The 27442-nt window shown below is 39.8% G+C and overlaps 1 pseudogene; it reads right to left on the bottom strand.

Moving 5' to 3' along the window:
- Nucleotides 1-23379, bottom strand: part of LOC136398426 (large ribosomal subunit protein uL4 pseudogene) — a 51460-nt pseudogene extending 28081 nt beyond the window's left edge.
- Nucleotides 23380-27442: the final 4063 nt, after the last annotated feature.

The raw sequence follows: 27442 nt of genomic DNA, 5'->3' as shown, positions 1-27442 counted from the left end.
GGCGCTTCTCCTGTGTGCCCTGGCTGGGAATCGAACCTGGGACTCCTGCACGCCAGGCCAACGCTCTACCACTGAGCCAACTGGCCAGGGCCTGAAGTCTCTTTTTAATGTCTAAATGTGTCTGTCTTCAAAGCCTGAATTAAGTTTTTGCATGCAAAAATTGGAAATGCCGGCTCTAATATTATAAAAATAAAATATCATTTGCACAAATTTAAAAATTTAATTAGAACAAGTAAAGTACCTCATTAAAATTTAAATAAAATGAAATGTAGATCCTAAAGACTTCCTAATTTGGCCAAACTGCTCCAAGCTAAAGTTGCTGCAGCTACAAAGCTTGAAGTGGGGTGGATTTCTTAACAAAGGTGTAAATTTATTTTTTTACTCTTTAAATTGCCTGTTAATTAATGGGGTAGAAATGTTTTTATAAGCATGGGAATATTACTTGAAAATGCATTTACTATATTTTGGTTATATCCTGGAACTCCTGTAAATCTATTTACTTTAAAAAATTTCTTTTGAATGCTGATGTACAGAAGACGCCAAACTTTTTTCTTTTAGAAACTTCTACCCTCTTTTATTTTATCCAGCTAGTAACACTCTTTTCTCTTTTTCTAAATAGTTCCAGATATACAGAAAAAGTTTATATAGGCGGATATAGACTCTCAAAACCCTCAGCGAGATCTTCTGAGCATAGCTTTTAAGGTCTGTAATGACCAAGAAGAAAGAAAAGGCAGACAAAGCCCAAAAGAGATAAGGAAAAATACCAACTCTTGGCATACACCCTTAAAGGCTCAAACACCCCAAAGGGGCCTCATAGGACTAATCAGGGCCCTGCTTCAAGAGTGGAAAGGAAGGTAATTGAGCTAAAGCCTGCCAGGCTTCTCTGCCCCTACCAGGCACATACCTTTGCTGTGGAAAAAAAAAAAAGGGACACTGGAAGGTAAGCTGCCTTCTCACTCCTCTAAGGGAGGGTTCAGTCTCTTCCAGCCCTGCTCCAGCTACCTGTGACCTAACCTTGCCCAGCCTGCTGGGACTTGCCACTGGAAGCTAAAGGTGCCCAGGGCTATCGGCCCCATCTCATGTCACCGTGGACAGACCTAGGGTATTTCTTCCAAGTAGCAGGTAAACTGATCTCGTTTCTTGTGGACATGAGGACCACTTACTATGCCTTGCCTGAATATTTGGACATCTATTTATCCCTCAAATATCTCTGTTGTGGGTGTTGATAATCTTTATTTTCTGCTGCTTTGTTTAATATATAGTGTTTTCTTTATTCCTCCTTCCTTAATGCCCCATGCCTATTTTAGGCTGGAACCTGCTCCTAATTTAGATTAATTTGCCTCTGCCACCCAGCATAGTTTATTCCAAGGTTCCCTTCACCACACCATGGCTGTGGAGCTCGAGGGAAAGGCACCCTGGGTTCATCTCTCCAGTTTAAGGAAAATGGAATCTCCATCTCCATACGTGCTGCAGATGGCTTTACCAGTCTATCTCAATCATTATCAGCTAGAAGCAGTGGTCATTGGGACTTGGACTCTAGCTGCAAAGTGTGGAAATGTGACCACAACTCCAGTGCCTTGTGGACTTTTCCTGAATGTGTGTGACTCCTGCTCCTTCGGACAGTTCTCAGACTGAAGTGGGGTTGGGTTACATTTAAAAATAATATGAAGCGATAATGGTGTAAACATGGACTTGGTGAAATTATACTAACATGTTAAGGACATTTAAGACTGTAAGAATTTTTATTATAGATCCTGTTGTATTAGTTAAGACTTTGCTTGATAATCTAATCCCTTAATTGTGTTAGGACACTTGTTATAGTATCTGTTAGCATTAGCTATTTCAATTTTGCTGTTTATTTTATATTTTTTCCAGTCTACCTCCAAATCGGAACATGGGAATTCAGATGAGTATGAATCACAGCACACAAATTGAAGTTTAAAAAAAATTAAAATAAAAGGGGGATATGTTGGGGACCAAATAAATAAACAGGGTATTTTTGCAATCTGGACAGAGGTGCTAGGCTCAAACCCCACCTTATTTGCCTAGTTAACAAAGAGCTACACATGATTCTCATTTGTCTCACCCATGTTCTCTGGAGGAGGCCGGAAGCTAGTTTCTTTTAGTGTAAAGGAGATTTGGATGGTATGGTGGGGGTTGTCTTTGAGTTGCCTTGGAAACTTAATTGAATTGCTGATGGACCACATTTTTTCTATGAATAAAAGTGGATGTGCTTCTGGGAGCATAGACATTATGGCTAAGGAACAGTAGAGACTGTTTGCTGTGGCGTCCTCCTGAACCCATCTGTATATATATATATCTTTAAGTCCCTGTATATCATTTATTTTAATTTCATATCTTTTCCCATTCAAGACCCGGTATGTACTTGCCGTGGCTGGACCGTGACAATAAATAACAACAACAAAAAAGAAATAACAGAAGATAATAGGAAAATCCTCAAATATGTGGAAACTAAACAACACACTTTTAAATAATACATGTGTCAGAGAAGTCTCACATCAAGAAGCTAGGAAAAGAAATGCAAAATAAATTCAAAGAAAACAGAAATAAAGAAATAAATATAAAAGCATATATCAATAAAATTAAAAATAGGAAAATAGAGAAAATCAATAAAAATGAACAAACCTTTAAGAAGACTGACAAAGAATAAAAGAGAGAAGACACTAATAACCAATATTAGGAATGAAACAGGGTATATCACTATAGACCCTTGTAGGCATCATAAAGATAATGAAATGCTGCTACAACTTTATACATGTAAAGTTAATGACAGCTGAAATGAACTAGCTCTTCAAAAACACAAAGTAGCACAACTAATACAAAGTAGATCATTTCAATAGTCCTATAGTTATTAAGAAAATTGAATACTTAATTTTGAAACTCTTAAAAAATAAATCCCTAAACTCCAGTTTCACTGGAGAATTCTACTAAGCCTTTAATGAAGAATGAACACCAATTTTATGCAATCTCTTCCAGAAAATTTGAGACAGGAGAATATTTCCAAATTCATTTTACGAAGTGAGTATTACCCCAATACCAAATCCAAACAAAGACAGTAAGCCAAAAGAAGCCTATAGACCAATAGTTCTCATGAACTTAGTTGCAAAAATACTCCTGAAATAGTAAATCAATTCCAGCAATATATAAAAAGGTTTATATACCATGATGTAGTGGGGTTGCTTTCAGAAACACAAGGATGGGTCAGTGTCTAAAATCAACTAATGTGATCTACCACATCATTAGGCTAAAGAAGAAAAGTCACTTAATTATATCAATTGATGCCATAAAGGCATTTGACAATATCCAACATCTCTTCATGATAAAAAGCCTCAGTCAACTAGGAATCAATGGGAACTTCTTCAACTTATTTTTTAATTGATTTTAGAGAGACAGAAAGGGAGAGAGAGAGAGAGAGAGAGAAACATGCATTTGTTGTTCCACTTTAGTTGGGCACTCATTGGTAGCTTCCTGTATGTACTCTGATTGGAGATTGAACCCACAACTTTGGTGTTTAGGAATGATGCTCTAACTCAGTGGTAGTCAACCTGGTCCCTACCGCCAACTAGAGGGCGTTCCAGCTTTCATGGTGGGTGATAGCGGAGCAACCAAAATATAAATGAAAAGATAGCTTTAACGATCGTAAGTTGTTTTATAAAGATTTGTTCTGCCAAACTTAGCAAAAATCTGATATAAAGTACTTGGTAAGTAATTATTATTATATGCTTTAACATACTGTAACTCTGCTTTATAAATTTTATAAAGTAAATTTACTTCCCTAATTTATAAATCACCATTACTGTGGAACTGGTGGGCGGTTAGAAAATTTTACTACTAACAGAGATACAAAAGTGGGTGGTAGGTATAAAAGGTTGACTACTCCTGCTGTAACTGAATGAGCCAACTGGCCAGGGCTAACTTCCTCAACTTGTTGAACATCTACAAAACCTACTGCTAACACCATATCTTTAGTGAAAGGCTGAATGTTTTTCTCCTAAGATGTCCTAGAACAGTGGTCCCCAACCGCCAGGCCGCAGACCGGTACCAGTCCATGGGCCATTTGGTACCAGTCCGCAGAGAAAGAATAAATAACTTATATTATTTCCATTTTATTTATATTTAAGTCTGAAAGATGTTTTATTTCTAAAAAATGACCAAATTCCCTCTGTTACATTCATCTAAGACTCACTCTTGATGCTTGTCTTGTAAGTTTGACAATTATATTTAAAAATACCACAGTTTTACAAGTTCTTTATAAATTTTGGTTATTAACCCCTTATCAGACGTACTGTCAAATATGTTGTCCCATTGTGTAGTTTGTCTTTTTATTCTGTTCTTATTGTCTTTGGCTGTGCAAAAGCTTTTTAGTTTGATATAGTCCCATTTGTTTATCCTGTCTTTTATTTCCCTTGCCCGTGGAGATAAATCAACAAATATATCACTGCAAGAGATGTCGGAGAGCTTACTGCCTATGTTTTCTTCTAAGATGCTTATGATTTCACGGCCTACATTTAAGTCTTTTATCCATTTTGAGTTCATTTTTGTGAGTGGTGTAAGCTGGTGATCTAGTTTCATTTTTTTGCAGGTAGCTGTCCAATTTTCCCAACACCATTTGTTAAAGAGGCTGTCTTTACTCCATTGTATTTCCTTGCCTCCTTTGTCAAATATCAGTTGTCCATAGAACTGTGGGTTTATTTCTGGGTTCTCTGTTCTGTTCCATTGATCTATATACCTGTTCTTATGCCAGTACCAGGCTGTTTTGAGTACAATTGCCTTGTAGTATAACTTGATATCAGGAAGTGTGATACTTCCCACTTTATTCTTCTTTTTTAAGATTGCTGAGGCTATTCGTGTTCTCTTTTGGTTCCATATAAATTTTTGGAATGTGTTCTATATCCTTGAAGTATGTCATTGGTATTTTAATTGGTATTGCATTGAATTTATAGATTGCTTTGGGTAATATAGACATTTTAATGATGTTTATTCTTCCTAACCATGAGCATGGTATATGCTTCCACTTGTTTGTATCTTCCTTGATTTCTTTTATCAATGCTTTGTAATTTTCCGAGTACAAGTCTTTAGTCTCCTTGGTTAAGTTTATTCCTAGGTACTTTATTTTTTTGGTTGTAATTGTGAAGGGGATTGTTTCCTTCATTTCTCTTTCTGCCTGTTCATTGTTGGTATATAAAAATGCCTCTGATTTCTGAGTATTGATTTTATATCCTGCCACTTTGCTGAATTCATTTATCAGGTCCAGTAGCTTTTTGACTGAGACTTTAGTGTTTTCTATATACAATATCATATCGTCTGCAAATAATGATAGTTTTACTTCTTCTTTTCCAACTTGAATGCCTTTTATTTCTTCTTCTTGTCTGATTGCTGTGGCTAGGACTTCCAGGACCATGTTAAATAAGAGTGGTGAAAGGGGGCACCCCTGCCTTGTTCCTGATCTTAAGGGTATTGCTTTTAATTTTTGCCCATTGAGTATGATGTTGGCTGTGGGTTTCTCATAGATGGCTTTTATCATGTTGAGGTATGTTCCCTGTATTCCCACTTTGCTGAGAGTTTTGATCATGAATGGGTGCTGGATTTTATCAAATCGTTTTTCTGCATCTATTAAAATTATCATGTGGTTTTTCCCCTTCTTTTTGTTTATGTGATGAATCACATTGATTGATTTATGAATATTGTACCATCCTTGCCTCCCCAGAATAAATCCCACTTGATTATGGTGTATGATTTTTTCCATATATTGTTGGATCCGGTTTGCTAATATTTTGTTGAGGATTTTAGCATCTATATTCATCAGAGATATTGGCCTATAATTTTCTTTCTTTGTGTTGTCTTTGCCTGGTTTTGGAATCAGAATTATGCTCGCCTCATAAAAGGAGCTTGGAAGTCTTCCTTCCTCTTGAATTTTTTGAAATAGTTTGAGAAGGATAGGAGTTAGTTCTTCTTTGAATATTTGGTAGAATTCCGTTGTGAAGCCATCGGGCCCTGGACTTTTCTTTGTTGGGAGTTTTTTGATAACTGTTTCGATCTCCTTTGTTGTAATCGGTCTGTTTAGGTTTTCTGATTCTTCCAGATTGATTTTTGGAAGATTGTATGTTTCAAGAAATTTGTCCATTTCATCTAGATTGTCTAGTTTTTTGGCATACAGTTCTTCATAGTATTTTCTTACAATATTTTGTATTTCTGTTGTGTCAGTTGTTATTTCTCCTCTCTCATTTCTAATTTTATTTATTTGAGTCCTCTCTCTCTTTTTCTTGGTGAGTCTAGTTAAAGGTTCATCAATCTTGTTTACCTTTTCAAAGAACCAGCTCCTAGTTTCATTGATCCTCTGAATTGTTTCTTTAGCCTCTATGTCATTTATTTCTGCTCTGATCTTTATTATTACCTTTCTTCTACTACATTTGGGCTTTACTTGCTGTTCTTTTTCTAATTCTTTTAGATGCAGGGTTACGTTGTTTATTTGAGCTTTTTCTAGCTTCTTAAAGTGTGCCTGTAGTGCTATAAACTTCCCTCTCACCACTGCTTTCGCTGTGTCCCATAAATTTTGAGTTGTTGTATGCTCATTGTCATTCGTTTCTAGAAATTTTATTATTTCTTCTTTGATCTCATTCTTAATCCATTCATTATTTAACAACCTGCTATTTAGTTTCCATGTGTTTGAGAATTTTTGAGCTTTTCTGTTGTGATTCATTTCTAGTTTCCTGCCATTGTGATCGGAGAAAGTGCTTGATACGATTTCAGTCTTCTTAAATTTGTTGAGAGCACTTTTGTGCCCTAACATGTGGTCTATCCTAGAGAATGTACCATGAGCACTTGAAAAGAATGTATATTCTGCTGCTTTAGGGTGAAAGGTTCTGAAGATATCTATTAAATTGAGTTGATCTAGTGTTTCTAATAAGTCTACTGTTTCTTTGTTAATTTTCTTTCTTGAGGATCTATCTAGTGATGTTAGTGGGGTATGAAATCCCCTACTATTATAGTATTGCTGTTGATCTTGCCCTTTAAATCCATCAAAGTCTGCTTTATATATTTGGGTGCTCCTATATTAGGTGCATAGATATTTATAATAGTTATATCTTCCTGTTGGATTACTCCCTTTATCATTATGTAGTGGCCTTCTTTATCTCTTACTATATCCTTTGTTTTAAAGTCCAATTTGTCTGATATAAGTATTGCTACCCCAGCTTTTTTTTCATTTTCGTTTGCATGAAAATTTTTTCCCATCTTTTTACCTTCAATCTATGTGTGTCTTTTGTTCTAAGGTGTGTCTCTTGTAGACAACATATGTATGGGTCCTGTTTTCTTATCCACGCAGCTACCCTATGTCTTTTGATTGGATCATTTAATCCATTTACATTTAAGGTTATTATTGATATGTAGTTGTTTATTGCCATTTTCTTCTTTAAAGCTGTATTCCTTTTTTGCTATATTCTTTTCCCACTTTGATTTGTTTACAACAGGCCCCTTAACATTTCCTGCAGCATTGGTTTGGTTGTAATGAATTCCTTGAGTTGTTTTTTGTCTGGGAAGCTTTTTATTTCTCCTTCGAGTTTAAATGATAGCCTTGCTGGATAAAGTAGTCTTGTAGGTTCTTGTTCTGCATTACTTTGAATATTTCTTGCCATTCCCTTCTGGCCTCAAGTGTTTCTGTTGAGAAGTCAGATGTCATCCTTATGGGGGCTCCTTTGTAGGTGATAACTTTTTTTTCTCTTGCAGCTTTTAATATTTTCTCTTTATTGCTTAGCTTTGGTATTTTAATTATGATGTGTCTTGGTGTAGGTTTCTTTGGGTTTCTCTTTAATGGAGTCCTCTGTGCTTCTTGGATTTGTGAGAGTTTCTCTTGCATTAATTTAGGGAAGTTTTCAGCTATGATATGATTGAACAAAGTCTCTATCCCTTGTTCTTTTTCTTCTTCTTCAGGAACCCCTATGATGCGGATGTTATTTCTCTTCATGTTGTCACAGAGCTCTCTAAGAGTTTCCTCTGACTTTTTGAGTCTCTTTTATCTTTTCTTCTCTGCTTTCATGCCTTCATTCCAGTTGTCCTCTAACTCGCTGATTCGATCCTCTGCTCTATCTATCCTGTTTTTAATTCCTTCCATTGTGGTCTTTATTTATGATATTGTATTTGTCATCTCCAACTGATTCTTTTTTATACTTGCTATTTCTTTATTTAGGTTTTCATACTGACCCTCCATTGTTGTTCTAAGATCCCTAAGCATCCTTACAATCATTATTTTGAACTCCGCGTCTGGAAGTTTGATTATTTCCATATCACTCAGTTCATCTCTCGAAGGTGTCTCTTGTGGTTTCATTTGGATTGCACTCCTTTGTCTTCTCATCCTCTTTTTTGGGTGTTTTATTTGTAGAGTTGGTTGAATCTAGGCTTGGTGTTGTCTGCCTCCAGTTTTCAGTTGTGTTATTTCTAGGTCTTCTTGGGTTGGAATCAGCTGTTATCTGTAATCCACTTTCGGATTTGGGCAGCTTTGAAGTCTTGATTTGTTTGTTTTCTTAACAGGTGATAGTCTTGTTTACTGATCTCAGCAGGGGGCTTCCTTGAAACTGTATCCAGGAATGCGATGGGTGTAACCTGAGACTCTGAAGGCCTCTTTAGCCAGCTAATCTCACTGGGGGCAGGGTGTTTTCTCAGCTTCAGTAAGGGGAGGTGTATCTCAGATCTCCATGGAGACCTGAGTTACTGCCCCTCCTCCCCACTTCTTGTTTTCAGCTGTGTCTTGTTGCGCTGATTGGAGCTGGAGAGATGTCCGGAGATCTCTGATCCGGAAGCACTTCAGCTCTGTTTTGTGAAAGGTTCAGTCCCTCCCCCAGCTATGGCTGCCTCCAGCACGGATGAGTCAGCTTTTTTAGTTCGTTTCCTGCATTCCTTAGCCCCTCACAGTCTGTTTCTCTCCCTGTCCTTTCCACTTGAGAGATAAGCTGGTCTTTTCAACGCACCTCGCTCCCTGGTCGCCAGGCAAGTGGCTGTGAGCAGTAGTTTCTGCTCTTTTCCCTCTGAGATCCTCTCTGGGCTCTCAGCCTCACCCCCCCCCCCCGTTCCGGTAAGCAGAGGAGGTTCAGGCGCTCCCTACCAGGATTGTTGTGGTTTCTTCTTTGCTCCTTGGTTTTTGAGAGCTGTTCTTGCAGTTCAGAGTTGGTTTTTCATGCTGATTTTTCCTAAATTGATTTGTATTCCAGTTTGGTGGTGAGAGCTGGGCGTCTGTGCATCCGCATACTCCGCTGCCATCTTTTTCCTCTAAATCCTAATAAGTGATTTTAATAAGGTCATAAAATACAGTATCAACTCAGAAAAACCAATTGCATTTCTATATACCAACAACATATGAAAACTGAAATTTAAAACACAATGTCATTCACAATTGCTCTGAAGAAAAATACATAGGTATAAATATAATAAAACATATGCAGAATCTGTATTCTGAAAATTACAAAATGCTAATGAAAGAAATAAAAGAAGACCTAAATAAATGGATAAACTATGTTCATTAATTGAAAGATACATTCTAATAAAGATGTCAATTCTTCTCAAATTGATTACTGTAGTTTAATACAATTCTGAACAAAATCTCAGCAAGATATTTTCCAACATAGACAAGCTTGCTGTAAAATTTATATGTAAAAGTATAAGAGGTAGAATAGCTAAAACAATTTTGAAAAAAAAGAAAAAGGTGAGAGGAATCATTCTATCCAAAATTGTCTTAATATATAGCTGCATACATAACTATAGTTTAACATATAACTAAGACTATGGTGTTGGTACAGGTATAAACACATAGATCAACAGAATAGAAGAGAGAATCAGAAATAGGTCTACACAAGTATGCCCAAGCAATTTTTAACAAAGGTACAAAACGATATTCAATAGAAGACAGATAGCCTTTTTAGATAATAGTACTGAAAATTAATTGGGCATTGGGCATTCATAGGCAAAAAAAAAAAAAGAACTTCAACCTAAATTATCTCAAAAATGGATCACTGACTTAAATGTAAAGCAGGTAAAGTAAGCCGGGCCTGTGATGGCGCGATGGATAGAGCATCAACCTGGAATGCTGAGATCACCAGTTTAAAACCTTGGACTTGCACAATCAAGGCACATACGACATGCAATCAATGAACAAATAAAGTGAAGCAATTATAAGTTGATACTTCTCGTTCCTCTCCCCACTCCCTCTCTTTGTAAATTCAATAAGTAAAATCTTAGAAAAAAAAAAGAAGAAAGGAAGAAAAGAAAAACAGGTAAAGTAAAATGTAAAATAACAAAACATAAGCAAACAATTTTGGGACATAAGGCTAAGCAAATAATTCTTAGATTTGGCACCAAAAGCACAATTCATAAAATAAGAAAATAATAAGTTGAACCTGAGAGAATATATTTGCAAAACATATATCTAAGTAATTGTATCTAAAATATATAAAGAACTCTCAAAACTCAACAGTAAAAAAACAAACAATTCAATCAGAAAAAGGGCAAAGGACACAAACATTCATATCACTGAAGAAGAAATACAGTTGGCAAATAAGCACATGAAAAGCTGTTCGCCAATAACTAGTAATTAGTAAAATAAAATTTTAAACCACAATGAGATATCTCACGAGATATCATCCTATCAAGACGTCTAAAAATAAAATATAGTGATCTATCAAAAGCAGGTTACGATGTAGAGAAACTGGGTCACTCATACATTGCTGGTGGATGTAAAACAATACAGTCATTCTGGAGTAGAGTATGGCAGTCTCTCACAAAACTAAACATGCACTTACTGTAGACCCCAGCAATGCACTTTGGGTTTTTATCCCAGAGAATTGAAAAGTTGTGCTCACACAAAGAACTATACACTAATGCTCACAGAAGTTTTATTTCTGATGGCCCTAAACAGGAAACAACCCAAATATTCTTCAACAGGTGAATAGTTAAATAAACTGTGGTAACATATACCATGGAATACCATTCAACAATAAAAAGAAATGAACTATTAATATACACAGCAACATGAGTGAATCTCAAAGGAATTATGCTGAGGAGGGCGGGGGGAGCCAACCTCAAAAGATTCCTTTAGCCTGACCTGTGGTGGTGCAGTGGATAAAGTGTCAACCTGGAAACGCTGAGGTTGCCGGTTCAAAACCCTGGGCTTGCCTGGTCAAGGTACATATGGGAGTTGATGCTTTCTGCTCCTCCCCCTTCTCTCTCTCTCTCTCTCTCTCTCTCTCTCTCTCCTCTCTATAATGAATAAATAAAATCTTTATAAAAAATTTTTAAAAAACTTTAAAAAAAAGTTTCCTTTAATATTAAGCATTCTTGAATGACAAAATTACGAAAATGAAGAACAGACTGAAGGTTGCCAGGAATTGTGGATAGTAGGAGGGACAGGGTATGAGGGATCTCCGTGATGGGACTCTATTGTATCTTTATTGTGGTGGCCACACGATTCTACATAAATGATAAAATTGCATAGAAGTAAGCTTGAGCACACATGTGTGTGAATGCACATAAGAGCATTGTAAAACTAGTGAAAACTAAATAAATTTGCCATATTGAACAAATGTTAATTTCCTGGTTGTGATATTGTGCTATGTAGGATCTCTCTGCATTATTTCTTACAACTGCATGTGAATCTTCAATTATCTCAAAACATATCTTATTGTTTTTTGCGAGAGAGAGGGGGGGGAGATGGACAGACAGGAAGGGAGAAAGATGAGAAGATTCAATTCATAGTTGTGGCACCTTAGTTGTTCATTGATTGATTTCTCACATGTGCCTTGAACGGGGAGCTTTAGCTGAGCCAGTGACCCCTTGCTCAAGCTGGTGACCTTGGGCTCAAGCCAGTGACTTTGGGCTTCAAGCCAGCAACCTTTGGGCTCAAGCCAGTGACCATTGGGTCATGTCTATGATCCCACACTCAAGCCAATGACCTCGCTCAAGTCACATGAGCCCACGCTCAAGCTGGCAACCTCAAAGTTTCGAACCTGGGTCCACAGCATCCCAAGCTGATGCTCTATCCACAGCACCACTGCCTGGTCAGGATCATAAAACCATTTTTAAACTGGCTTTTGAGGATGATCATGATAACAAGAAGCAAAGGCAACCATTCTTTTTATGTCCCCAATTATTATATCTACAGTTTCTTCTCTGTTTATAGTTACCTGGTTTACTTTTTCCAGTAATTATTTCTAAGTTATATTTAATTCCCCCTTTTCTGTCCTCTTCATTTCACCTATCAAATAATCAATAGGTTATTTAGGTCTCATGTAAGATTATTTCAAGTTATGTTTAAATATAAAAACTTGGCCCTCGCCTGTGGCTAAGTGGATAGAGCATTTGCCCAGCATATGGGCATTCGTTCACTTCCCAGCCAAGGCACACAGGAGAAGCGACCATCTGCTTCTCTCCTGATCCCTCTCCCCCTTCTCTCCCTCTTCCTCTCCCATAGCCAGTGGCTCAGTTGGTTCAAGTGTTGGTCCACAGTGCTGAGGAGAGCTTGGTTGGTCCAAGTGCATCAGCCTCAGGCACTAAAAATGGCTTGGTACTGGAGCATTGGCCCCAAATGGAGTTGCCAGGTGAATTCCAGTTGGGCTGCATGCAGTAGTCTTTCTCACTATCTCCCCTCCTCTCACTTAAAAAAAAAGAAAGAAACTTGATTGTACTTCTTAAATTGATGACTGATCTTAGTCATTGTCCCAAGGATAAAGAGCATTATGATTTTTTGGCACTCTCTAGTGGATAGCACATGGGAAGTCTATAAAAAGCTTGCTTCTGTTGCTACAAAAGACAGATACTTCTATTACCAATCCTTTGTGTGTTGAAACAAATGAGGTGATTTTTCTGCCCAATTCATTCTGAGCTCCTGCCTTTGCCTTTGGTTGAGAATCACAAATTACTCTTTCCTAAAAGGAGTCCTGGCTTACTAGAATTCAGCGAAGGTAGTGTTCACCAATAGAAGTCTGTCTGACTGTCTCTCCCCGTTTCCAGCTTCAGAAAAATACAAAAAAAAAAAAAAAAGAAATAAAGGTCAGAATCTGAAAGAGACCACATAACTGATTGTAAACATTTGAAAAGAATAGTAACATACATCTTTGGCAAGTACAATGTCATTTTATGCCTCATACCTTAGCATATACTATTCCATTTGCCTGAATGCCTTCCTTCCATGTTTTAAATCCTGTTGGGTATCTGTGCATTCTTCTGAAACCTTTGTTCTACAGATATAATCATTCCCTATGTTGTAATACATCTATAAAGTGTACAGACTTCTACTATGGAATGTAAAATGTACATAGGCAGAACAATATAGCAATTAAGAACTTGAACTCTGGCACCAAACTGAGTTTGAATCCCAGATCTACCAGATGTGTGACCATGAGCAAGTTATTTAACATCTTGTTGCCTCAATTTCCTCATCTATAAAATGGCAATAGTAGTAATACTTAATTCATAGAGTTGTTGTAAGGATTAAATAAATAATATGTAAAACTATTAGAAAATTACATGATCTATAATAAGCACTGTATAAGTATTAATTAGCTCTCACTGTGTAGCTCAGTTGGTTAAAGCATCATTCTGATACACCAAGGTTGTGGGTTTGATCCTCAGTAAGGGCACGAACGAGAATCAACCAATGAATGCATAAATAAGTGAAACAACAATCAGTGGTTTGTTTTTTTTCTCTCTCTCCCTTTCTCTCTTTCTAAAATCCATACATTTTAAAAAGTGTTATTATCTTTATGTGTTTATTTCACTTAATTAGATCACAGGGTACTTGTCAACAACATAAGTTATCTATTGCTGCATTCAAATTATTCCAAAACTTAATGACTAAAACAACGAATATGATATTATCTCATGGTTTTATGGGTCAGGAATCTCAGAGCCCTTGACTGGGTTCTCTGGTTCTGAGTTTTCACAAGGCTGCAGTCAAGGTGTTGGCTAGGCTGGCAGCTATCTGAAGGTTCAACTATGGGAGGGTCACAAGGGTATTGCAGGATTAAATTCTTCACAGATTGTTGGACTGAGACCTCTTTACTAACTGTTGTCCTAAGGACATCCTTAGTTCCTTACCACCAGGCCTCTTCAAAGGAGATCTCACAACATGATAGCTGGCATCCATCAAATAAACAAGCAAAAGAGAGGAAGCAAGACAAAAGTCACCCTATTTTTAGAGCCTAATTTCAGAAGTGACATCCTCATCTTTCCTGTATTCTATCTGTTAAAAACAAGTCACTAAGTCCAGCCCACTTTTAGGGTGAAAGGACTACACAAAAGCAAGAATAGGAGGCAGGGATCACTGATACCTATAATAAAGGCTGCCTCTTCAATTATTGACATTCCTCCCATATAAAAATACACTCACTGCCTTCCAAAGTCACCGAAAGTCTCATCTCAATATAGACAGGAACTGTATCTTGCTCATATTCGTAACTACAACTACTTTTTTTTATTGATTTAAACAAAAGGAAAAGGGTAATGTTCTTTGTTATAAAAGAAAAGTATAGAATCTCATGTCATTAAATGTAAACTATATGAATAAAATTTTATAAACAAAAATACAATAAACAAGGTTATTCTTAGCTGTTATTTTGAATGCCCTGAAATTTTTGGAGAATTTAATAACTACACATATTTTAAGCATTTATTATTTTATTTCATGTTCATGTTTGGATTGAGTTATCTTAATATCTTTTTTTTTTCTTAGTGAGAGAGACACACACAGAGAGGGACAGACAGACAGGAAGGGAGAGAGATGAGAAGCATTAACTTATAGTTGCAGCACCTTAGTTGTTCATTGATTGTTTTCTCATATGTGCCTTGACTGAGGGGCTCCAGCTGAGCCAGTGACCCCTTATTAAAGCCAGTGACCTTGGGCTCAAACCAGAGTCCATGGAGACATGTCTATGATCCCACGCTAAAGCCGGTGACCCCATGCTCAACCTGGTAAGCCTACACTCAAGCTGAATGAGCCCGTGCTCAAGCCAGCAACCTCAGGGTTTCCAACCTGAGCCCTCAGCATCCCAGGCCAATGTTCTATCCACTGCACCACCACCTGGTCAGGCATAAATAATCTTATATCTTAAATTTTTATAAACTCATCCATATAATATTTAACTTCTCTATTTACAGTTGGATTCATGATGCTGTAAAATGTGAATAAATTAAACTATGTTTTCCAAATCAACTACTGATCATGGTTATTCAATAAGGTACAGCCAACTAAAACACACATTTTCTTGAAATAGAACTCTCCTCATTTAACCGTCTCTTAGGGCATTTCTCTAATCTCTAACTAAACATGCATCTACCTGTGATATGAAGAAAATACTAGGTATATGACATACCATGTGACCTTTTGCTATGTATACTTCTTATGATGCACAGTGTTTTGAGGTATAAGCAGAAGCCACAGAACCAACTGCTTTACCATGGAGCCTGTCATTGGATCTTCAATGGAGTAGGGCATTTGGGGAAAAGGGGTGTGTGTAGGAGGGAGACCTCTCCTTATGAAGAGCTGAATTCAATGCCATGAGACAAACCAGAAGAATTGATTCTGAAAGTGACAGTTCTTTTCAAGGTATGTTTTTTTTCTTTATTGATTTTTAGAGAGAGGAAGAGAGAGAGACAGAGAAAGAAACATTGATTTGTTATTCCACTTATGTATACATTCATTGATTGATTCTTGTATGTGCAATGACCAGGGCTTGAACCCACAACATTGGCATATTGGGGTGATGCTCTAACCAACTGAGCTACCCAGCCAGGACCTTCAAAGTATATGTTTTAATGGCACAATAATTAAAATCTATTTTTCTTGTTCCCGAACCAGTTGGCCAAAAAACATTTTTTTCTTCTTTAAAACATTGAGAATTTTAAAACAAACAAGTTTTCAGGTTAAATTATTGAAATAAAGGTGTGTTTTCAAGCTACTTCATTTATTGGAACTAAAGATCTTGGTTCTGATTTACTCTGCCCCTGCCCCTCAAAAAAAGCACAAAAATTTTTGTAAGGATCTTTAAGATAATAGTGTTATTTTTTTTTCATGAGAAACTATGAAAAAATATTATTCACAAAACAATCAAAGAGTATTTTTTAAATGAATAGTTTTGTCCATGGACCACCAACCTCCTGAAATAGCACTTCTAGGGATCTCCATGTACTGCCCACTTTTTTTTAATTGATTGATTTTAGAGAGACAGATAGAGGAAGGGAGGAGTCGAGAGAAAAAGAAGTATTCATTTGTTGTTCCACTCAGTTGTGTGTTCATTGATCACTTTTCATATGTGCCCTGACCCAGAATAGAACCGAAAACCTTGGTGTTTCAGGACAACGCTCTAACCAGCTGAAGTAATCGGCCAGAACCACTGCCCACTTATTAAATCCAGTAACCTTCTTTGTCCTGTTCACTACTGACCCACTTGTCCTCAAAACTACTTCCCAGCATGATGAACCTTCAGTTCTGATCTCAATCAGTCTCATTTTCACTACTAACTGTTCTTGCTTCTGCCCCATCCCTCTGTAAATCTAAAGTCCTTCTCTCAATCCCCTGAAATCTAACCTACACCTGAGTTAGATCTACCTGCTGTACAATACTACCAAGTGGTGGTAAACAGTACTGCATTTTTTTTAAGCAAAGAGAAAAGGAGGGACAGACAGGTACAGAGACAGACAGCATCAAGGGACAGACAGACAGCATCAGCTTGTAATTGTGGCACTTTAGTTGTTCATTGATTGCGCTTGACCTGTGGTGGCGCAGTAGATAAAGCGTCAACCTGGAAATGCTGAGGTTGCCGGTTCAAAACCCTGGGCTTGCCTGGTCAAAGCACATATGGGAGTTGATGCTTCTTGCTCCTCCCCCTCCTCTCTCTCTCTCTCTCTCTCCTCTCTATAATGAATAAATAAATAAATAATCCCAGTTGTTCATTGATTGCTTTCTCATATGTGCCTTGACTGGGGGCTCCAGATGAGCCAATGACCCCTTACTCAAGCCACTGACCTTAAGCTCAAGCCAGCTACCATGGGGTCATGTCTAGGATCCCACACTCAAGCCAGTGACTCTGCACTCAAGCTGGTGAGCCCATGCTCACCTTGGGGTTTGAAGCCTGGGTCCTCAGTGTCTCAGGTCAATGCTCTATCCACTGCACCACCGTCTTGTCAGGCGCAAATTGTTGAGATTAGAGGGTGCTAGGAAAAATGTGTCTTTGCTAAATTAAATGGTGGGTTTCTACATGATCTTTTCTCAAGCTTAGATTCCTAAATAACAACTCAAAAATACACTAAAACAACATAAAATTGAACAATTATCTAAAGTTGATACATCTTTATAACATTTTACTATGGTTTCTTTTAAAAATAATGTGCATGTACCCATGTGTGAACATGCATATGTATATCTGCAGTGTTCTATGATCCATATGGATTTCTTTCCTCATGATTATTCTTTCACTTTTTTTTTTTTTTTTTTTTTTGTATTTTTCTGAAGCTGGAAACGGGGAGGCAGTCAGACAGACTCCTGCATGCGCCCGACTGGGATCCACCCGGCATGCCCACCAGGGGGCGATGCTCTGCCCATCTTGGGGCATTGCTCTGCCGCAATCAGAGCCATTCTAGCGCCTGAGGCAGAGGCCACAGAGCCATCCTCAGTGCCTGGGCAAACTTTGCTCTAATGGAGCCTTGGCTGCGGGAGGGGAAGAGAGAGACAGAGAGGAAGGAGAGGGGGAGGGGTGGAGAAGCAGATGGGCGCTTCTCCTGTGTGCCCTGGCTGGGAATCAAACCCGGTACTCCTGCACGCCAGGTCGACGCTCTACCACTGAGCCAACCGGACAGGGCATGATTTTTTTTAATTAAAAAAAACTTCAATTACATTTGACATACAATATTGTATTAGTTTCAGATGTACATAGTGATTAGACATTTATATAATTTATAAAGTGATCACCCCAATAAGTCTAGTACCATACATAGTTACTGCCATATTATCGACTATATTCCCTATGCTGTATTTAACATCCCTGTAACTGTTTATTTGACTGGCAATTTATACATCTTAATCACTTCTTTTTCACTCATCCCCCAAACCCCTTCAATATGGCAAACATTAATTTTTTTATCTGTACCTATGAGTTTGTTTCTGTTTTGTTATTAGAATACATATATAAATGAAATCATATGGTATTTGCCTTTCTCTGTCTGACTTACATTACTTAGTATAAACCCTCTACGTTTATATAAATTGCAAGATTTCATTCTTTTTTTATGGCCAAGTAACAGTCCATTGTATATATGTACCATTTCTTTATCCATTCCTCTATTGATGGACACTTAGGTTGCTTCCAAATCTTGGCTATTGTAAATAATGCTACAATAAATATAAGAGTGTATATGTCTTTTCAAATTAGTGTTTTGAATTTCTTTGGATAAATATCCAGATATTAAATTGCTGCATCATATAGTAGTTCTGTATTTAATTTTTTGAAGAACTTCCATGCTGTTTTCCACAGTGGCTGCACAAATTTACAATCCCACCAACAGTGCATGAAGGTTCTTTTATCTCCACCTCCTCACCAGCATTTGTTGTTCATTGATTCATTGTTGATAGCTATTCTAACAGGAGTGCGGTGATATCTCATTGTGATTTTAATTTGCCTTTTCCCGTGATTAGTGAAGTTGAGTATCTTTTCATATGTCTATTGACCATCTGTATTTCTTCTTGGAGAAATATCTATTCAGGTCCTCTGTCCATTTTTAAATTGGATTGTTTGTGTTTATGGTGTTAAGTTGTATGAGTTCCTTATATATTAACCCTTTATTAAATATATCATTGGTGAATATATTTCCTTTAACATATCTTATAATACTAGTTTTGTGGTGATGAACTCCTTTAGCCTTTTTTTTGTCTGGGAAGCTTTTTATCTGTCCTTCAATTTTAAATGATTGCCTTGCTGGGTAGAGTAATCTTGGTTGTAGGTCTTTGGTTTTCATCACTTTGAATATTTCTTGCCAAGCCCTTCTGGCCTGCAAAGTTTCTGTTGAGAAATCAGCTGATAGTCTTATCAGAGCTCTCTTTTAAACTAACTGCTTTTTCTCTTGCTTCTTTTAAGATTCCATCTTCGTCTTTAATCTTGGGCATTTTAATTATATGTCTTGGTATGGGCCTCTTTGGTTCATCTTGTTTAAAACTCCCTGTACTTTCTGGACTTGTATATCTATTTTCTTCACCAGGTTAGGGAAGTTTTCAATCATTATTTCTCCAATTAGGTTTTCAATTCCTTTCTCTCTCCCCCTTTGGTACTCTTGTGATACAAATGTTGTTATGCTTGATGTTGTCCCTGAAGCCTCTTAAACTATCCTCCTTGTTTTAGAATTATTTTTTCTTTTTTCTTTTCTGATTAGATGTTTTCTGCTACACTGTATTCCAAATACTGATTAGATCCTCTTGTTAAGGGACAGGGAGTGGGCCCAGACTGTGTCTACCTTTGGTCAGCTGGTAGTGTATGGGTTCTTGACTTTGTGTGAGAAAGATTTCACAACATTAGTCCAGATGATTTTGAAAGTATGCTTATTACAATGGGGACAGTGCAATGAAGGAAGGGCTTAAGATAGAAAAGCAACAGGAGAGAGCTTAGGCAGGACTGCATTGGCTCATTGGGAAGCCAGAAAAAGGCCCTGGCCGATTGACTCAGTGGATAGAGCATCAGCTCACCTTATGGACATCCTGGGTTCAATTCCCAGTCAGGGCACACAGGAGAAGCGTTCTTCTGTTTCTCTTCCCTTGTTCTCCCACTTCTCTCTCTCTTTTCTCCTGTAGCCAGTGGCTCAATTGGTTCGAGGATGGCCCCGAGTGCTAAGGATAGCTCAGTTGGTCTGAGTATATCAGCATGAAGTGTTAAAAATAGCTTGGTTGATTCGAGCATTGGCCCTGAATGGGGTTACCGGGGCACATGTGGGAGTCTGTTTCACTATCTCCTCACCTCTCACTTAAAAAAATTTCAGGGCCCTGGCCGGTTGGCTCGGTGGTAGAGTGTCGGCCTGGCGTGCGGAAGTCCCGGGTTCGATTCCCAGCCAGGGCACACAGGAGAGGCGCCCTTCTGCTTCTCTACCCCTCCCCCTCTCCTTCCTCTTTGTCTCTCTCTTCCCCTCCCGCAGCCGAGGCTCCATTGGAGCAAAAGATGGCCCGGGTGCTGGGATGGCTCCTTGGCCTCTGCCCCAGGCGCTAGAGTGGCTCTGGTCGCTACAGAGCGACGCCCCAGATGGGCAGAGCATCGCCCCCTGGTGGGCGTGCTGGGTGGATCCCAGTCGGGCGCATGCAGGAGTCTGACTGCCTCCCCGTTTCCAGCTTCAGGAAAAAAAAAATTGTTTTCAGAAAAAAGGGTGTCTTGGAGACAGGTTTAGGGGGTAAGTCCAGGATGAGCTGCCACTGTCCATTGCTCCCCAGTTGCAAGTCTCGAAAGGAAGGAAAATATGGGTGTGCTCAGGTCTGTTGATCCATGGAACAGAGATTCAGTGAAACTAAGATAGCATCTTGACCTCAGTTGTTTCAGCACCAGGCCCATGAAAGTGAAATGACTCTACTTACCACACTCTCATGAGCCTAGACAGAATGGAGCCAAGGCTGACATCAGGACCTCATACAATAATCAACTACTTCCTATTCTGGCCCAAACCAATCAGTACAGCACATGACCCCAACTCCTTTAATCACCATGACTTATTTTTCTCAGTATATAATCCAGGGGTCCCCAAACTACGGCCTGCGGGCCGCATGCGGCCCCCTGAGGCCATTTATCCAGCCCCTGCCGCACTTCTGGAAGGGGCACCTCTTTCATTGGTGGTCAGTGAGAGGAGCACATTGACCATCTCATTAGCCAAAAGGAGGCCCATAGTTCCCATTGAAATACTGGTCAGTTTGTTGATTTAAATTTACTTGTTCTTTATTTTAAATATTGTATTTGTTCCCATTTTGGTTTTTTTTTTTTTTTACTTTAAAATAAGATATGTGCAGTGTGCATAGGGATTTGTTCATAGTTTTTTTTTATAGTCTGGCCCTCCAACGGTCTGAGGGACAGTAAACTGGCCCCCTGTGTAAAAAGTTTGGGGACCCCTGATATAATCTGTGCCCATGCAGGCCATCAGAGAGTCAGGTTTTAGACCTCTACTTACCTGTGACTCCAGATTGGCAGCATTTCCTTAAATAAATCTTTACTTTCTTTGCTGCAAACTCTTGTTATGTTTGATTAGGCTTTGATGCAAGCAGGTGAACAAACCCCTTTTAATTTTGTAGCACTATTTCCAATTTTATATTTCTTATCTCTTTGTTAAAATTTTCACTGAATTTATCTACTCTTTCTCTGAGTTCATTGAGCATCCTTGTATAGCCAGTATACGTGGCTGCCATCATAGCCGCCTGGCCAATGCAGGTTCAGGTCTGATTCAGAGAGACAGTAAAGAGGCAACAGAGCTGAAAACTGGCGGTCCATCTTCCTTTATTCTAGCTCACACCTGGCGGGCAAGAAATACACACAGTGAGAAATACTTCCCTTTCCATTCAGGGCTCCCAAAGCCACTGACTCATCTGAGTTTTCCTAGAATCAAAGGTTTTCATCTTAGTCTTATTCACTTCTGTTCCCCATCTCCTTCTCCTCCACAAACTGGTTTCTCCTTCTCCTAATCCACCACTTTTGCTGCCTCCTCCACGTGGCCTCCCTGCCCTGCCTCCATGGGCTCTTCCTAGAACGTAACTACTCTCCTCCTGGAACAATGTGATCTCTCTCCAAATGGCCTCCTAGCTCCTCCTTTTAAAACCTTTTGGCACAAAAGCCCTCCCCCAACACACATTAGTATAATCACGCCCATTCCAAGCAAAAATGGCAACTAATATTATCACCTGGGCAACAGGCATCCACATGGGCAATGCCATCCTTAACAAAGTGAGAAAAAATAACTTTATCTGCCCTATAATCTTCATAATCAGTGTTTTGAACTCTGCACCTGGTGGATTGTTTGTCTTGATTTCATTTACTTCTTTTTCTGGAGTTTTGTTCTGTTCTTTCATTTGGGACCTATTTCTTTGTCTCCTCATTTGGGGTATGTAGGGCCAGTGGCCGCCACCATGGTCATGCAGGTTCTCACTGGATTCGGACAAACAGTAAAAGAACTGTGGAGCCAGAAAATGGTGGACCATTTCATTTATTAAAGTCTCATAATGGCAGACGAGCAAACAGGCAGGGTTCCCAAGCCCCTCAGCATTCTGGACTCACCCAAACTCATAGGACCCCACCAGCCTCAGCAAGGCTCAGCCAAACAGACTGGGCTGAAATCTCAGAGCTCCCAAGCCCCTCAGCTTTCCCTTTCTCTTTCTGCACTCCCAGCAAAACAGGACGTGGGAGAAAACCCCTTCTTCAGCAAAGAATTGCCCCTCCCCGTGGTGGCAAGCAGTCTGCAATTTGCAATCTGCTGTCCTGAGGGCAAGTACCCACAGCCTTCCATAGACTATATACATATGGTGCTGCCCCAATGAAAGTGAGTAAACCTAAAAAAAATACTTGTTTACCCAACATTCCCCACTTTTGCTCGCTTCATAATCTATACCACAGGTATCCCTGTGTGAGGAATGAGGTACATTACATAAACAAACTATAGCAACAGCACAAGTTATACAATTGCAACAATCACAAAGGTGCCCTTCACAATGTCTGTCTAAGCATTCTGCCCAAGGCATAAACTGGAGGCCTATCTCTAGCCCCCTACTCTACCATAGGTGGGAGGGCCTTAGGGCTGTGTCCATGGGAAACATAAAGTGTCTTTGGTGCTATCTGCAACTGAATGGGAGCAGCTTTCTGGTGCAGGAGAGCCTCCACCAAAGCTGCCCCTCTCCATCAGGGTCTCTCATATTGTCCAAAGGCAGCATGTCCATCCATCAAGGGAGCTGGTGCCCACCTCTGGTTGCAATCCAAGAGTCAGTCCACGATAGACAGCTCAGCTGTCTGCAAATCACCAAAGTAAAGGTCCATTACAGGCAATTAGGTTCACATAGGGCCTCAGGTCTTCTCCCTCATCCCTGTAGTCATGGCAGCTCTGAAGACACTGCCCCAAGGAGAAGCATGTGGCAACAGTGGCCCACCTCTCCATTTCTGCTCCAGAGAGCATGATGCCATTCACCCCTATGTCCCACAATCGCAGCAAGCCTTCCAGGGGCTCAGTAGGTACTCTTTGCTGCTGGGTTTTTACCTTCTGGATGACCTCTGGCCAAGCTCTGAGTGTGTAGGTGGCAGCTTCAACCTGAGCCTCAGAAGAAGAGCTGGAAACGCCTGCTCCCACTGACTCAGAGCCGCTCCGCCAGCACAACTTCATCTTCAGCTCCTGCAGCTGCCGCCTCTCTACCTGAAGCTGAACTCACAGTTGTTTCTCCAACAACTGCTGCTGCCAACATTCAACTTCCAGGGCAAACTGTAACTCGCGAACCCATTCAGCCTCCTTTTCCAGCATTCATTCTAGTTCCAGACACCATCGGTGCTCATCTGCAGTTCTCGAACCCTGTTGGCCTTCTTCTCCAGTTCAAACCATTGAAAAAACAGCCAGCCACAGTCCCCAAAAGGACAGCCATGGGGACTCATAACAACGACCAGTCCTCTACCACACCCCTCAAGGGTGGCTGTGACTCCATACCAATCTGATCCAAATCCTGCCGGCTGCACCAAATGTAAGGCCAGTGGCCACCGCCATAGCCATGCAGGTTCTCATTGAATTAGGGCAGATGGTAAAGGAACTGTGGAGCCAGAAAATGGTGGGCCATTCAGTTTATTAAAGTCTTGTAACAGTGGACAAACAGGCAGGGCTCCCAAGCCTCTCAGCTCTCTCTCTCTCTCTCTAGACTCCAGCAAAATAGGCTTGGGAAAAAAAAAAACATTCTCCAGTAAACAATATCATCCCTCCCCATGGTGGCAGGAAGTCCACAATTTGTAATCTGCCACGCTGAGGGCAAGCACTCGCAGCCCTCCATAGACTATACACACGTGGAGCTGCCCCAATACAAGTGAGCAAACCTAAAAAAATACACTTGTTTACCCAACAAGGTGCCTCCTTATCTTTGTTTTTATGTATTAGGTAGAGCTGCTATATCTCCCAGTCTTGGTACAGTGGCCTTATATAGTAGGTATCTTGTGATACCTGGTCAGCTGAACTGAGTGCTCTGGGGTGTCCCTTGTGTGGACTCTTGTCGGGAGCCGATCCACTAATGCTGGCTAACTAGGTCACAGCAGAAGAAGATCCACAACTGCTGGTTGACAAAGTCACAGCAAAAGAAGATAGAGTCACCGCAGTAAAGACCAACAGCTGCGGGTTGACAAAGTCACCGCAAGGAAAGGCACGATACTTCCCCCTTTAACTTTTTAAATTAATCTGGCCTTATATCCCCCCTTTTTCTGGGTGTGTGCTATTAATTATGGCACAGGGATAATAGTACCATACTTTCCCTGTAGATTTGTAGTGATTTCTTTGGAAATGAGACAGAGGGTGTGAGTTCCACAGAAAAGCCTGTAAGCCCCTTGAACTGGGCTCATAAGACATAAGAGGCTGGCTATGATATCCCTCATAAAGGGTTAAGTTTGTAGGAGAATTCCTTCTTAATCATGTTAAAAAGAATAGATTGTGACTTGTGAATGGGTAGGAAGCAGTGGCTGTGCACAGAGCACCCTTAGGCCTTCACTTAACATTTTTTCCTCCCTAGCCTTTTCATGTGATAAAGTAGAGAAACATTCCTTTCTTCCTGCTTCTTTGATCTGCAAATAGTGGTATATTCTGAGAAGAATAGAGTCAGAACTTAACTAGTGTTTAAATATAATAAATAAGTAATATTTGATTAGACAATAGTATCTTAGGTAGGTATAGTAGAATGGCCCATTGTGTGGCCTAGGATGAGAGCATAGTCAGCAAGAAAAGAATGTTTTACTAAGAGAATTGTATTTTGACTAAAGGCAATTGCTAGGCTTTCTCAATGAGATGTTCTCATGAGATTTAAAAATGTAGGGAAATCCATGGAATGTCTTGTGTTGCTGCTGGGCTATCTTGCAAGTGCACTCTGCATATCTTTGGATGAAAGCTATTCTTGATGTTATGTTAATTTCTATAGAGGCAAGCCTTTTAGAACTAATACTCTAAAAGCTTTTACTGATGTTGTTATCGTTATTCAAGTTATTTTGTATTTTGAATGATTTGCTACCTGACTTGTGACTCATAGATGTAAATTAACTGTTATCCCGAAACATGAAAACATAGTGAAACAAAAGTAATAATTAACACCATGTGATTGTAACTCCTGTGCGTGTATAAAAAGGGAGCTATACTAGCATTTGGTAGAGATGCCTGGCAGTAAATGCTAACCAGAGAATAAAGAGAAAGAAAAGAATTCGGCTCTCTCACTCCATTTTCGCCGACGCCGTCTCCTCCTGTGGGACCCCTGGATACCCCCGGGGCTGGACCCCGGCAGACTCTGTGTGCCTTCTTGTTGTAGTTGAGCCTTGATTGTATTGGTACAAATGGGAGCCTGTCCCTCAGGCTACCTGACCATGAGGACTGGCTGTGACTACAGTGGAGCCGTTGTGCAGGGCTGACCCCAGAGAGCAGGATTTGCTTTAGCAGGGTTCTGTTGCGTTCCAAGTCTGCCCTTTGGGTTTGTCATTTGTGGAGGCGATTGGGTGGTACTCTGGTCTTATACAAAGTTGGTCACTAGGTATGTTAGTTCTTGGGCCTCTTGGGAAGGACTCTGAGGCAGGCCAAGGCCAGCTGTTGCCTATGCCCTGCTGGGGCCACTTATTATGAGCTACAAAGTAATTTTCAGATGGTTACTACTTGTAGTGGGGTTGGAGTTGCCTGAGAAAGGCTAAGCTGTAAGCCAAGGCTGGCTGCCACTAGTGCTGGACTTGGGGCTGTTTAGCAAGAGGTACAGGTCATGTCAAGGCCAGATGTCACTTGTTGGAGGTTTGTAAACCTTTGAGAGATTTTAAGAATCTCAGAGGCATGAACCAAGCTAGGCTGTTTGTATGGAAAAGCCATTGGAAGTGGCTTGGGTGGGCCTGCAAATTGGATGGAGCAGGGTCTCAGGTAATTACCAGAGTGAGGCAAAGAGTATCAGCTAGAAACTCATACTTGGTGGACACTTGTACCTGCAGGCTGGGTGGGAGGAGGGTTCAACAAAAGAACAATGGCTTCTGCTAGTACTTTTGTCTGATAGAGAGCTGTCCCTCCAACCCTCATTCTGAAGCTGGACAATGCAGTTCTACCATATATGTTCCTGGTGCATTAGAGTTGCTGTCCTAGAACTCAGAGAGAGTAAGTTCCTATGTGGGCCCTCTAAGAGGAAGGCCTGAGTCACTAGCAGCCTTCCATCTCACCTGGATGGAATCCTCACTGATATTCACAGCCAGATAATATGGGGACTTCTCATTTTGGCACTGTGGTCCATGCTAGGACATCCAGTGTGAGGCTAGAACCCCTCTCCTCAGGGAGAACTTGCATAGCTAAGATATCCCTCCTGATTTTTAAATTGATTTGATGAGAGAGAGAGAGACATCAATTTGTTGTTCTACTTTTTTTAATTTTTATTTATTTTTATTTTTTTAATTTTTTTTAAACTATTTTATTGACAGGAGTCCAAAATGAATACAAAAAAATGCCTGCTTTGCATGTTATATATATATTTTTTTCCTTAAAAGGCTTCTGACAGAGTCAGGTAGATTAAAAGCTAAGAATGCATTTCAGCTTTTATAGTGAACCTTTTTAAAAAAGGTTTAATAACACAAGTCACCAAGATCAGAAAACATATGGTCTCACAATCATTTTCAGATCTATAGCCTTTTTTTTTTTTTTTTTTTTTCTGAAGCTGGATACGGGGAGGCAGTCAGACTCCTGCTTGCGCCCTACCAGGATCCACCCGGCATGCCCACCAGGGGGCGATGCTCTGCCCATCTGTGACGTCACTCTGTTGCAACCAGAGCCACTCTAGCGCCTGAGGCAGAGGCCATGGAGCCATCCCCAGCACCAGGGCCATCTTTTGCTCCAATGGAGCCTCGGCTGTGGGAGGGGAAGAGAGAGACAGAGAGGAAGGAGAGGGAGAGGGGTGGAGAAGCAGATGGGTGTTTCTCCTGTGTGCCCTGGCCGGGAATCGAACCCGGGACTTCCACACGCCAGGCCAATGCTCTACCACTGAGCCAACCGGCCAGGGCAGATCTATAGCTTATAAAAAGAATTAGATCCTGCACTGATCTGCTCAAATAGAGGCTTAAAAATGTTTTAAGCCATTAAAAGCCATTTTTATAATGTCTGATTAACTCTGTGAAAAGAGGAAAGAAACATCCCAAAATGTAGCCTTCTATATTATATGGAATGTGAGAGAATGCCAACTTTATGACCATGATAG

Source organism: Saccopteryx leptura, chromosome 3 (assembly GCF_036850995.1).
Source record: "Saccopteryx leptura isolate mSacLep1 chromosome 3, mSacLep1_pri_phased_curated, whole genome shotgun sequence".
NCBI lineage: Eukaryota > Metazoa > Chordata > Mammalia > Chiroptera > Emballonuridae > Saccopteryx > Saccopteryx leptura.
Note: the sequence above shows the minus strand (reverse complement) of the source record. Positions and strands in the feature narration are given on the sequence as shown.